Source organism: Sturnira hondurensis, unplaced genomic scaffold (genome assembly GCF_014824575.4).
Source record: "Sturnira hondurensis isolate 20B ecotype Veracruz unplaced genomic scaffold, ASM1482457v3 Scaffold0000780, whole genome shotgun sequence".
NCBI classification, from domain to species: Eukaryota; Metazoa; Chordata; class Mammalia; order Chiroptera; family Phyllostomidae; genus Sturnira; species Sturnira hondurensis.
Window position 1 is genome coordinate 11,354,010 of NW_028073411.1, and position 12,765 is coordinate 11,366,774.

General features: G+C 45.2%; 1 long non-coding RNA gene across 1 annotated transcript; it reads left to right on the forward strand.

Moving 5' to 3' along the window:
• The first annotated feature begins 623 nt into the window (after positions 1-623).
• Positions 624-9,453, forward strand: LOC118986606 (uncharacterized). The gene is made up of 3 exons (XR_005066416.1): positions 624-653; positions 1,347-1,435; positions 8,299-9,453. It is a non-coding gene; the product is annotated as an uncharacterized LOC118986606 (long non-coding RNA).
• The last annotated feature ends 3,312 nt before the right edge of the window (positions 9,454-12,765 follow it).

The window sequence follows — 12,765 nt, forward strand, 5'->3', positions numbered from 1 at the left end:
TTTGTTATTTTCAAATCATTGAAGTAATGCAATCACATTTTAAACATGGGAAACAGAGAAAAGAAGAAAAATGTACAGAAAGAAGAAAACTGTCCCCCACATCCCATTCCAAAACCCAAACTCAACTACCATTTAACATTTTGGTGTGTTGGGAACTGCCCCGCCTGGTTTCAGGAGCTGTAACCCCCCCATGGCTAAGGCTGAGTGAGTGAAGCCTGAAACAATGCTGGTGGTGGGTGCCACCCTGTGCTGGGAAGAGCGGGTTACCCAGAGCGATCAGACCTAAGAAAGAATATGTAAAATCCTGTGAAATCTGCTTTGGTAGAATGCTCTCAATTAAATGATAAGGGTCCAAGCAGGAGGTGAGTTTGCTCCCCAAAGTTTTATGGCCCTTTAGCTATCTGACCCTAACTCAAAATAGGCCCTCAGAATTCTTTGTGTGTTATGTATTGTTTGATCCTTACTGCCTAATAATGATTAATGAGCTTTACCTGTATCCAGTAAAAGCTTGTCTGGGCAAGGGTCAGGGTGCTCTCCTCTTGAGAGAGAAGTCATGCTGTTCTTTTTCCTCCACAGGACTCGGTAGTCCGTGTGAATTTATTTCATCCCACCCGTAACACTGCGGACACTGCAGGCTGGTGTCCACCTCATTGGTATATGCTTATCTTTTTTCTAATCTTTGACAGCTTTATAAGTGGTTATAATATATACTATTTGATGGTATATACATATTTCATACATATGTGTAAATATACAAATCATGCTCTTTCCACTTCACTGTGCATGCAAGACCCCTGCCAGGCCATGTCTCCTCTCTCAGAACACCAAACCCAGGCCCAAATCCCAACTCTCCCCCCTTTTAGCTCTTTGAGCCTGAGCATCTTATCCTGGAGTCTCCACATGTCTCATGCTTCCCGTTAGCATCTGTGAGTGTAAGTGTAAAACCAAGAGCCGCCAACTTCCCTGGTGAAGCCCTGGAAATGGGGGCTCCTCCTGTCCTCATGCCTCCCACCCGCAGGTGAGCTCCGTGAAAATAAGGCTGCTGCCCTTCTGTGTCCACGGAGCCCCCAACACTGGACCAGCACCTGGTATGCAGTTAGCGCTCAGGCAATGGCGGCCGATTGAACAACTCCCTCTCTCACATTTAAACCCGGCAACTACAGACTGACCATCACTCAGGACCAGAGAAACTAATATGTCCAGGGTCTTCACCACATCCAGCAGCTAAAACCCAACCACCATCAAGGACCTGTTGTCCATCTGCTGGGGCGTGAACCGTGGCTTTGAAGAGAGAAGAGGAGAGAGGCACAATTCTGTAATGCTTCTTTTCCCTCCTTCCACAATAGTTGCTGGTGTCATTGAACGTTAAATACTTTGTGTACAACACCCTATGAAAAGACCATCATGTAAACACTTTCTGACTCCCATATTGCAAGTGAGGAATCAGAGGCTCACACTGGCCACAGGTGGTTGGTTGATCAAGAGGGTTTGGAACCCAAGCAGCCTTATTTCAAACCTGTCCAGCTAACCTTACCTCTCTGCCACTAGGCAACAGAGAGTTAGTGGGCACCCACCATGTGCTGGCCAAGAGTTGACAGACTGAAACTCTTCTTGCAGAGGATTTATGGTCCAAAGTAGAAGCTTCTGGAAACATGTTCTTGGGCATGAGTCCATGGTAGCCTTGAGGCTCTAAGCATCGCTGGGGAGCTGGGGGTGGACTTGCTTTCCTAGGAACGTGTTTGTCTCCACAACACGTTTTGTACCTCCTCATGTCAGCGCACCATCAACAGACAGTGAACAGACGTCGCAAATAAAAACCCACACGAAAGTGTACTCATTGAATCAAGCCTATCACAAACCCCCGATCTGTTTGTTTTGGGTTTTTTTTCTAGGGGTTTTATGGAAAGGAAAGCTGCATGATTTCTCCTCCCACATCCTGAAACTGAGCAGGGCTGAATCTTATATTCACTCTTAATTCTCTATTTTCGATGACACAAGGATTAAGAGGACCAGCAGAATGTCTTCAAGTGTTTTAATTCACTTGGGCTGCCTGCTCTTCTTTGTAGTGAAACTGGAAAAGACACGGGTGTTCAGGCTGCCTGTCACTACCAAACCCAATAAGGAATAACAGCGATTGAATCTTTATGGGCGCTTTATTCAGATGGCCAGTGATCTGAGAAGATGGAGTGTTCATACCCTAACAGACTATCTTGTCTTTTCTTTCCAGGCCAACATTTTTTATACCAGGAAATAAACAAGGTGTGGTGAGGGCTTTGAGATTCAGGGTGGATTAGGTGAAAGAAGCTGCAACATTTCTGCCTTAGGCAGTTACCTGTTCCCAGGGGAGGGTGGTCATCTGTCTCTCCCTGGAACACAAAGGCCCGGATGCTCCAGCCATCCCCAGGTGGTGATCTTCTATCAATGCCCCAGGAGGTCAGCTGTTTTCCCAGGGACTAGGATGTGCCTTATCTGTAGTTTCTGAAACAAAAGCTTTAACATACACATTACTTGCTAGACTTATAACTTTCTACCTTAAGCTAAAATTTTCCAACTTTTTTTTCTTTTTTTAAAAAATTTTAATTGTTCAAGTACAGTTTTCCCCCCATTCTAGCCCACCCTTTCAGTCCTCCCCACCTCCCTCCCATTTCCACCCCTCCTATTGTGCATGTGTCCTTTATACTTGTTCCTGCAAGCCCTTCACCCTCTCCCCCCGAAATTCCCCTCTCCTCTCTCCTCTGGTCACTGTCAGCCTGTTCTCTATTTCAGTGTCTTTGGTTATATTTTGCTTGCTTGTTTGTTTTGTTGATTAGGTTCCTGTTAAAAGTGAGATCATATATTTGTCTTTCACCGCCTGGCTTATTTCACTCAGCATAATGCTTTCCAGTTCCATCCATGCTATTGCAAAAGGTAGGAGCTCCTTCTTTCTTTCTGCTGCATAGAATTCCACTGTGTAAATGTACCATAGTTTTTGATCCAGTCATCTACTGATGGGCACCTAGGTTGCTTCCAGCACTTGGATAGTGTGAATTGTGCTGCTATGAACATTGGGGTGCATAGGTTCTTTTGGATTGGTGTTTTCCTGAATTCCTAGCAGTGGAATTGCTGGGTCAAAAGGCGGATCCATTTTTAGTTTTCTGAGAAAATTCCATACTGTTTTCCATAGTGGTTGCACCAGTCTGCAATCCCACCAACAGTGCATTAGGGTTTCCTTTTCTCCCCAACCCCTTCAATACTTGTTATTTGTTGCTTTGTTTATGATGGCCATTCTGACCGGTGTGAAGTGGTATCTCATTGTGATTTCAATTGCACCTCTCTGATAGCTAGCAATACTGAGCATCTTTTCATGTGTCTCTGGACCTTCTGTGTGTCCAAATTTTCCAACTCTCGAGTCCTCTATCAGTAGTGCACTGCTGGCTTGTTTACCAGGTCTGTGAGAGCGCATTCTCACGTGCTCCACTTTCCAACCACGTTCTCAGTGCGGGCTAACTTCAGCCTGACACATTTGTGACTTCTCAGTTCTGCCCACCCTCCAGCCCCTTTCTCTAGTTACTTGCTCTTCCTCAACTTTTAGGTGACATCTTAGACACTCTAAGTCTGGGATCTCTTTCACAAGCCTTCATGTCTGGGTTGCGAGCTCCTATCATGGGCTCCCATATGCACCCTCTACTTCCTGATTTTTGAGCAGGGGGGTTTCTTTATACCCTTATGCCCTGCACTAGATTGTAAATGGACATTAAAAACTGCTTATTGATAAATATCATACCTTTATAGAAACCTTTTCTTTTGTTCATTTATTCATCCATTCATGCATTAAATATTTACTGGGCACCTACTCTGTCCTATGCGCTGTTTTACGTACTGGATACAGTTGTCCAGTTGTCCCCAGTTAAAAAAATTCAGTACTTATGGAGCTTACGTTCTGATGAGGGGTGGACATATTTATAACAGGCGAGATAAATAAGTAAACCATATCATACAAGAGGTGATGCTGAAGCCGAAGAAACAGAACAAGCAGGAAATAAGGTAGAGGCTGGGGAGAGGGGGGCAACATTGGAATGAGGTCAAGAAAGGTCTCCCTGAGAAGGCGGTATTTTAGGAGTGTGAGGTAGCCACAGGGCACTTGGGGAGACAGGGTTTCAGGAGGGGGAAGAAAAGAGCTAGGTCTGAAGGTCTGTGTGTTGGAAGAAGAGCAGAGGCCAAATCAGAGGTGCCTGGTGCAGACGGAGCAAGGAGGAAGGAAATCAGAGGAGAGGCTAGAGAAGGAAGGGCGTGTGCTGGGGGCCGGGATAGATGGGCACTCTCACTGCAGAAAAGCGACATTTTATGGCTTTATTTCACCGGGCTCACGCTGGCCGCTCGTTGAGAACAAGCTCAAGTGGGTTGAGGACAGCGGCAAGGAAACTGTTCAGGAGGCAACAGAGCAGTCATGCAGAGAAGAGAGGACAGCGGCTTGAACCAGGGTAACATCAGTACAGGTTGTTATGTTCTGGGTATATTTTGAGGCAGAACTGATAGCATTTGTTTATGAAAGGTCCAAGACAAATCCAAGGGTTTTGGCTTGAGCAACTGGAAAGGTGGAGAAGTCTTTAACTGAGCTGATGAAGACTATAAAGGGAGAATTTCTTGGAAGCACAGTAAACTTGAGACGCTCATTCCACATCCAAGGGAAACCGTCAAGGAGACAAACGTCGTGACAGGCTTGATAAATATGGACTCCTTCAATCTCCACAGCAAACCCGTGAGGTAGGGAGTATTCTCGGCCCCACTTTACACAGGGAGATTGAGAGCCAGAGAGAACGAATGACTTACCTCATGTCACCTGGCTCATAGATGGTGAAACTGTGGAACCGAGACTCAGACTCAAGCAGTGAGCTCAAGAACACATGCTCTTCTAAACCATTCTACCCCCTTGGCTGAGCAAATGCGTACACACGTACTCCACTGAATTTCAGTCCCTTAAGAAAATCTTTTCCTTGAGCTCTGAGCCAATTGCTGTGGCCTGGGGCTGGCTCGCTCTGATTAGATTAGGTCTCAGTCTTCAGCTGCCTGAACGGGGGCGGCAGGGGTGGGGGGCGGGCAGCAGGGGGTGTGTAGAGCCTCACCTGGGCTTAGAGTGGGTGCAGGGGAAATTTTCCAGAAAAAAATCAGGGTATGATCACCCAAAGAAGGATAAATAGATGCTGATTTTCAAAAACTACAGGAAAACACACTCACTGCTGTCAAATTTAGCCCATCCATAACAACTTGGTCAAAATGTATATATTCATTCTTTTATATATACATTTCAAAAACACCCCAAAATTCATGCTAAGATTTGCTCAACAGCTTTTCTTTTTTAATCATGTTCTATTGATGCTGCTATCACAGTTGTCTTGGTTTTCCCCCTTTGCTCCTCTCCACCTAGCAACCCCCATTCCTTCAGGTAATCCTTCCACCGTTGTTCATATCCACGAGTCACGCATCTAAGTTCTTTGGCTACTCCATTTCCTATACTGTGCTTTATATCTGCATGGTTTTCCATTACTGCCTATTTGTACTTCTTAATCCCCTCACCTCTTCACCCACACCCCCACGCCCCCTGCCACCTGGCAACCCTCAGAACACTCTCTGTATCAATGATTAACAGCTTTTCATATGGGGTGTTTACTTGACTCCCTGGGACATTTGTGCTTTCCATTTTTATATTCCAACACAAAGAGGCTAAAGGTCAAATATCTCAGCGGGGGGGAGGAGCACATACTTGAGTATCTAAGAGGCAAGTGTTCAACGTGTTGAACAAGCCAGCATTCTTCGGAGCAGACTAACAACAAAACAAACAAAAAACTCAAAAGAAAGCCCCAAGGAGAATTCACTGAAAGTTAAGGATACTGAATATCATTTGCTGGTTTTACTTCGCTTTTTTAAAAAATAAACAAGTGTTAGCCCTGGCTGGTGTAGCTCAGTGGATTGAGCACGGGCCTGCGAACCAGAGAATCGCGGTTCGATTCCCAGTCAGGGCACATGCCTGGGTTGCAGGCTGGTTCCCTGCAGGCCAACTCCCAGCAGGGGACGCGCGAAAGGCAACCATACATTGATGTTTCTCTCCTTCCCCTCTAAAGATAAATAAATAAATAAAATCTTAATTTAAAAAAAAAATAAAAATAAACAAGTGTTTAGAGCAGCGTTAGGCTTACAGCAGAACTGAGCGAATGCAGAGCCTCCCTGTCCCCTGCCCCTACACATGCACCCCCCCAGTCACTACTGACCTCCCCGACCACTGGCGTGCACTTGGTATAACCGATGAACCTGCACCGACACACCATAGCCAACCAAAGTCCACAGTTTTCAACAGGGCTCACCCTTGGCGCTGTACATTGTGTGGGCTTTGACGAATGTATAATGGCACGTCTCCTTCATTGTAGTATTGCACAGAAAAGTTTCACTGCCCTAAATGCCCTCTGTGCTCCACCTATTCCTCACTCCTCCCCGCTAACTTCTAGCAACCACTGATCTATTTACTACCTACCTGGCTTTGCTTTTCCGGAATGTCGTAGAGTCAGAATCATACAGTAGGAAACTGCCGGGGTCCAGCCTCGGCAGGGTTCAGGGTCCCCGAACGATGGACAGTGCAGGCGACGAATGATGAGTCAGACACCTGATTGGATGCCGGAGAACAGCCAGCCTCTGTGGGTCTGACAGAACTCAGAGTTTGATTAGGGCTTTATTTTTATAGGGGTTGTTACATAACATTAAAGGAACAGGTGCACGGCATGATCAGTTAAGCAGAAAAAGCCAATACGGAGGTGACCAGGAAAAGTACAGGAAATTCCATAGTTTCAGTTATGTTAAACAAAGGTTGTTTTGACCAGGAGTGCCATTAATCAGACAATTAGAAATAGCTGTATGTACAGAGTTTAAATGTCTTATTGTTTATTAAAGGTCTTAGAATTTGACATGGGGCAAAGGGTACGCTAGACCGAGCAGAGGTTAAGAAATTCATTATAAGGCCTCTGTGATGTCTAACTTAGCTATCTATTTTTCTGTCTAAAATGTTTCTTTATGTACTACGGACTCTGACTCCTCGGTAATTGTTTCCACGTGCTTAGTTTGTAATAGTTAATTAGCTGGTCCTGCTTCTTCTATCTGTTTAATTCTAATTAATACATATTTCTGTCTGGCAGCTGTTCAGAGTGTTCGACTCTCCAGAGGACTAGACATCCCAGCTTGACGCATCTACCCGAGAGAGAAGCGTACATCCACACAAAAATGGGCGTGAATGTTCTCTGCGGCATTATCATAACAGCCAAAACATGGAAACAAGACAAAAGTCCATCAGTACACGAGTGTGGTCTACCCATACCGTGGAATATCACTCAGGTACCGAGACGGACAGGGGGTGAGTGGCTGCCTAGGGCTGCACGTGGGCAACGAGGCCTGGCTGACAGAGGGTATGGGGTTTCTTTTCGGGGTGATGAAAATGTTCTGAACTAGATTCCGTGGTGGTTGTATAACTGTAAATGTTCTAAAAATCGTTGAATTGTATACCTCAAAAGGATGAATGTGAATTACATAGATGTGGGTGATGTATGTGTAGACATATGATATGTGAATTATATAGACTTAAACAACAAATAATGTTTTAAAATCCCTGCCCTTATAAAGTTTACATTCTCTAGTGCAGTTCCCTCCCATTTCTCCTGGATCTGATATGAAGACTGCCCATTTCATATTTGATGCCACCAGGGAAAGGCTAGGGGAGAAAATGAGACAAGAAAAACACGTATTTAAGAGTTATTATTTTATAGTGCTATTCACTGAAATTGAGGCTTTTGGGCTCTGGACACTGTAAGTCCTCCTGGGCCCAGAAGCAGGAATAACTATTTCCACAGGCCAAGCTGTTCATATGCTGCCTCTTATCACTTAGAAGGAGAAGGAGCAAAAGATGGAGGAGAAGAAGAGGAGAGGGATGGAAAGAGAAAGAAAAAAAGGAGGAGGAAGTGAAGGAAAAGCAAAGGAAGGGGAGGAAATAAAGAGGAAATGTTGACTGAGCATTACTATCCACCCCATATACTGGCCTCAAGGAGTGAGGGGGCTTTCTCCACACTGCCTGTGGAGCCCTGGAGTCAACGGTCACCGGCACCACCCTTGTCCCGGTGGGGGAATTCAGGGCTCTCAGATGGCCTTACCTCTGTTGCCTCAAACATTTGAACCACCGGGATCAAGAGCTGGAATCTTCGCAATAACTAAGAAATTTGTTTCTTTGGAAGTGGGGTGGGGTGTGTATCTGCAGGGTTAACCAGATGGCCACATTCTTTTCAGATCGCTCTCAGCTCAAGGCACCCAGAAACACTGTGAGACGTTCTTTTTGAGAGTGAGCCAACATTCTATTGACCGACAGTTCTATCTGGACTCAGCATTTATTTCCCTCTTGAGAGCTTTTTATTTGGAAATACACGTGGCTGTTCAATTCATGGCTAGGTGGTAGAGATCCAGCAGAGAATCAATACATCAATGCAGCAATCTTATAATCGTATTGACTCTTTGACCCACTGGCCCCATTGCTAGGAATTCATCCCATCCATCCCTGCCCACGTGGAAACGATGGCATTGTCGGATTACTCACTGTAACAATGTAAGACAAAGTGATTGCAAACCAACCAAGGGATGTTTCCAACAGGGCGTGGGTAAAATAGTCTCTCCACGGAATACTATGAAGTAAAAAAAAAAGTGTGGAATCTCTCTAGGGTATATCAGTAAGCAAAAAAAGCCAAGATATGCTGTATTGCATATTGAATGTTCCCCCTTGTGTAAGAAAAAGTAGGGAGTAATAATATTTATTCATAAACGTTTGCATTGCCATAAAGAAAAGGGGGGGAGGTAGGAGGCAGGAAGGCTGATGGGGTGGGAGTGCAGCTTTTCACATGGTTTTTATTCTTGGCGTGTGTCTGCTTTGCCATTTCAGAAATGACATAAAAACTGCCACATATAATCTAAACCGAAAATAAATACTTATATTACAAAAAGGGACCGTTGGGGACAACACATGCTTCGCGTCGTTCAGGCACACTTAGCAAATGACCCTTCCGATTTTAACTTAACAAAATTTAAATGTGTGTTCAGCTGCATCCTGTGTGGTTTCTCAAGTGACTTCAGAAGCACAGGTGAGTCATTGGTCTTCTCCACACTGGTCTTTCTGCAGCTACCCCAGGGCTCCGAGAATGCAGCCAGAGACAGGCAGAGTGAATGCTCATCATCTGACCCTTAGAGGAGAGCACCAGCGGACGTGTACACCACTGAGAGAAGATATTTGGGAATTCAGAAATATTGGCAAGCTAAACATATTTGTTTCCCCGGATCCCTTTAGGCCAGTTCACGGTGGGGTCAGAGTACAACCTCCCTTTCGGTGGCTTTTAAAACCACTTTTGTCTTATTTCTGTGCATCATCCCAGGAAGTGTGTCCTCTCTGGCCGCAAAGGCCGCCCGGGCGCTGCGGCTTCCATCAGGATCCTTCCTTCTTGCTCACCCCCCGCTGGTGATGACACTGGAGAGGCTGCAGGCCGCACGCCTCCCAAATGACCCTCCCGATTTTCCACTCTTCCCCACTTGGCTTTCTGCCCCCGCAGGCTCTCCCGGAGGGAAGGAGAACTCCAGCTGGTTACTGATTTCCTGTCTTAACCACTGGGGCTGAAACAAAATAATACCGCAGACTACACAGATTACAAACAACAGAAATTTCTTTCTCCTGGTTCTGGGGGCTGAGAAGTCCCGGACCCAGGCACCTGCACGGGGTGGCGTTTTGTTTCTTTTTTGGACCCTGTTCCCAGTTTGTAGCCGCACTGGCTTTCCACAGGCTCACAAGGTAGAGGTATGAGGGAGCTCTGTGGGTGGGGCTGATTTTAGATGGGCGCTAATCCCACCCAATACACTCCACCCTCATGACCTAATCCCCTCCCAGAGACCCCATCTCCTAATACCACCATCTTTTGGGGCTAAGATTTCAACACATGACCTGAGGAGGGGGTGGGGCAGGAAGGTCACTGCTTCTCTCCGACAGGCCTGTCCATGAGACTCCTTCTGTCCGGATGCTTCATTTGTTTTCCCCCTCCGGCCTTGCTGCAGGCCCGCGCATTATCACCTTGTTAAACCCTCCTCAAATGATCTGCACTTGAATGTGTCTGCTGGCCCTGACCACAGGCAGTTTGAGTCTGTTCTATGAAAAGCTATAAAGGTGGATCTCATTTAAAATGGAGTCCGGAAGCCCTGCAAGGGAGCTCTCACACCCTACTCTTCACAGCCTACCTCTTGCTGGCCAGAAGGTGCCTTTACGTACGCCAGCAGGAGGAAGATTTTTTTTCCTTGTCCAGCAACAACCCAGCCAATGAGAAACTGCTACATCTCAGCCAGTGAGAAGTTTCACAACTCTGAACCCTACCCTACTCCCTTCTAATTAATAGACTTTCATTGAAATGGCCCCTCTGAAAATAATATTGCATGTCAACTGTGAGGGAAAGAAACAGGCCCTCTCAACAATGTAATATTGCAACAATGTAATATTTTGATATAATAATTTTATATAATTTTTATGTGATACCATATGTAATACATTGTTGGGAACCACGCTGCTTGGTTTCAGAAACTGTAACCCCTCATGGCTAAGGCTGAGTAAACAGACTTTGGGACCATAAGCCACTAAGGGGACAAAGCTTATGTCCCTGGCAGGGCACCACCTCTGCCCCCTTTTACTTCACCCTGCTTGGCCCCAGGCGGATGACTGGTTAGCCAATGATGGTAAGATTCCTCAAGGGAGGGATGACCTAAGACAGGCATGGTCATGAAGGGGCCCTCAAGGAAGGATTTGGAGGGCTATAGGAAAAGGGGGTGATAGGCCCTCGCTGCTCAGCTTTGGCATAGCCTGAGTCCTCCTTCTGTCTGCAAGAAGTCGCCTAATCTCTTGGCTGCCCTACTTCCCCTAACTGACTTAAGCCTGAAACGATGCTGGAGGTGGGTGCGGCTCCGTGCTGGAAAGGGCAGGTTCCCTGGGATGATCAGGCCTGCGAAAGCAAGCACAAAATCCTGTGAAACCTGTTTTGCTAGTACCCTCAATTTAAATGATAAGGGTCCAAGCCTGGAACGAGTTTGTTCCCCAAAATTGTATGGCCCTTTAACTCTGACTTTGACCCAGAATAAGCCCTCAGAGTTCTTTGAATGTTACCTATTGTTTGATCATTTCTGCCTGAAAATGACTGACAAGATTCACGTATACACCCTGTATTCCTATGCAAATTAAACCCAATAAAAGCCCATCGAGGAATGGGCTCCTGGCCCTTCTCCTTTGAGAGATTGGCCACCTTTTCCCCCAAGCAGATCCTGTTATCCTTATCTGTGGCAGACAGGGGGTGGGGAGTGTGCTCCTGCAGGCGGAGCCCCCCACAATACATAATTTCATATAACACAATAAATAGTACTTTATTAACATGGTATCTAGATTGACCATAAGATTTCTCTTCTCACTTTTCTGCACATTCATTTGATAGGTCATCAAAATTCATACTTGTGGCAACTTCATTTTCAGTCAATACAGATGCGGTTTGTCGACCACCCTTGGCAAATTCAAGATTCCAAATAATTTTTGATAATTTGTGTTTTGAGAAGGATTTTGTACTGATATAACTGTTCCTAGAACCGTGAAATACATTTTGTAGACTTTGACGGCAATGAAATAGTATGATACATTATTTCTTAACATAAATTATGGTACATCTAGAGCTGATGACTTGCAGAACAATTTTTCTAAAAAGATTACTATTTCACACCTGCCGGGTTGGCTAACGTCAATAAACCAGCAAACAACAAGTGCTGGCGAGGATGTAGAGAAAGGGGAACCCTGGTGCACCACTGGTGGGAAAGCAGACTGGTGCAGCCACTGTGGAAAGCAGTGTGGAGATATCTCACAAAATTAAAGAGGGATCTACCTTTTGACCCAGCAACCCCACTTCTGGGAATATATCCAAAGAAACCCAAAACACTAATTTGAAAGAACATAAGCATCCCTATGTTCATTGCAGCATTATTTATAATCACCAAGATATCAAAGCAGCCGAAGTGTCCATCAGTAGATGACTGGATAAAACAACTATGGGATATTTACATAATGGAATACCATTTGGCCATTAAAAAGAAGAAATTTTTGCCCCTTGAGACAGTATGGATGGACCTGGAGAACATCATGCTAAGTGAAATAAGCCACTCAGAGAAAGACAATTACCATATGACTTCTCTCATATGTGGAATCTAATGAACCAACTGAACTAACAAGGAAAATGGGGACAGACTCATAGAGAACAGGATGACAGCTAGTGGGGAGGGAAGGTTAGGGGGTGGAGGGATTGAGCAAAAAGAGAAAAGGACTCATGGACATGGACAGCAGTGTGGTGATTGCTTGGGGGAGGGGAGTGGGTGGAGGTGGAAGAGGGGATAAGGGGACAAATGGTAATGGAAAAAAGATGAAAGATTAAATTAAAAATACATTAAAAGATTTTTTAACTCTTTATACAAGTTAAGTCTGAACTTGGTTTAAAATGGAAAGTTACTCAATGACATTTTGATGGGGCCTCTGATATTTTCTGTAGCTTATGGAAGTAATGCAACAGACCAGAAGCAACTTCATAACTTCTGTATAGTTCAAAATGTTTCTTTAAACATTCTGGTTCTGGATGGAGTGGCTCAGTGAATTGAGTGTGGGCTGTGAACCAAAGGGTCGCCGGTTTGATTCCCAGTCAGGGCACA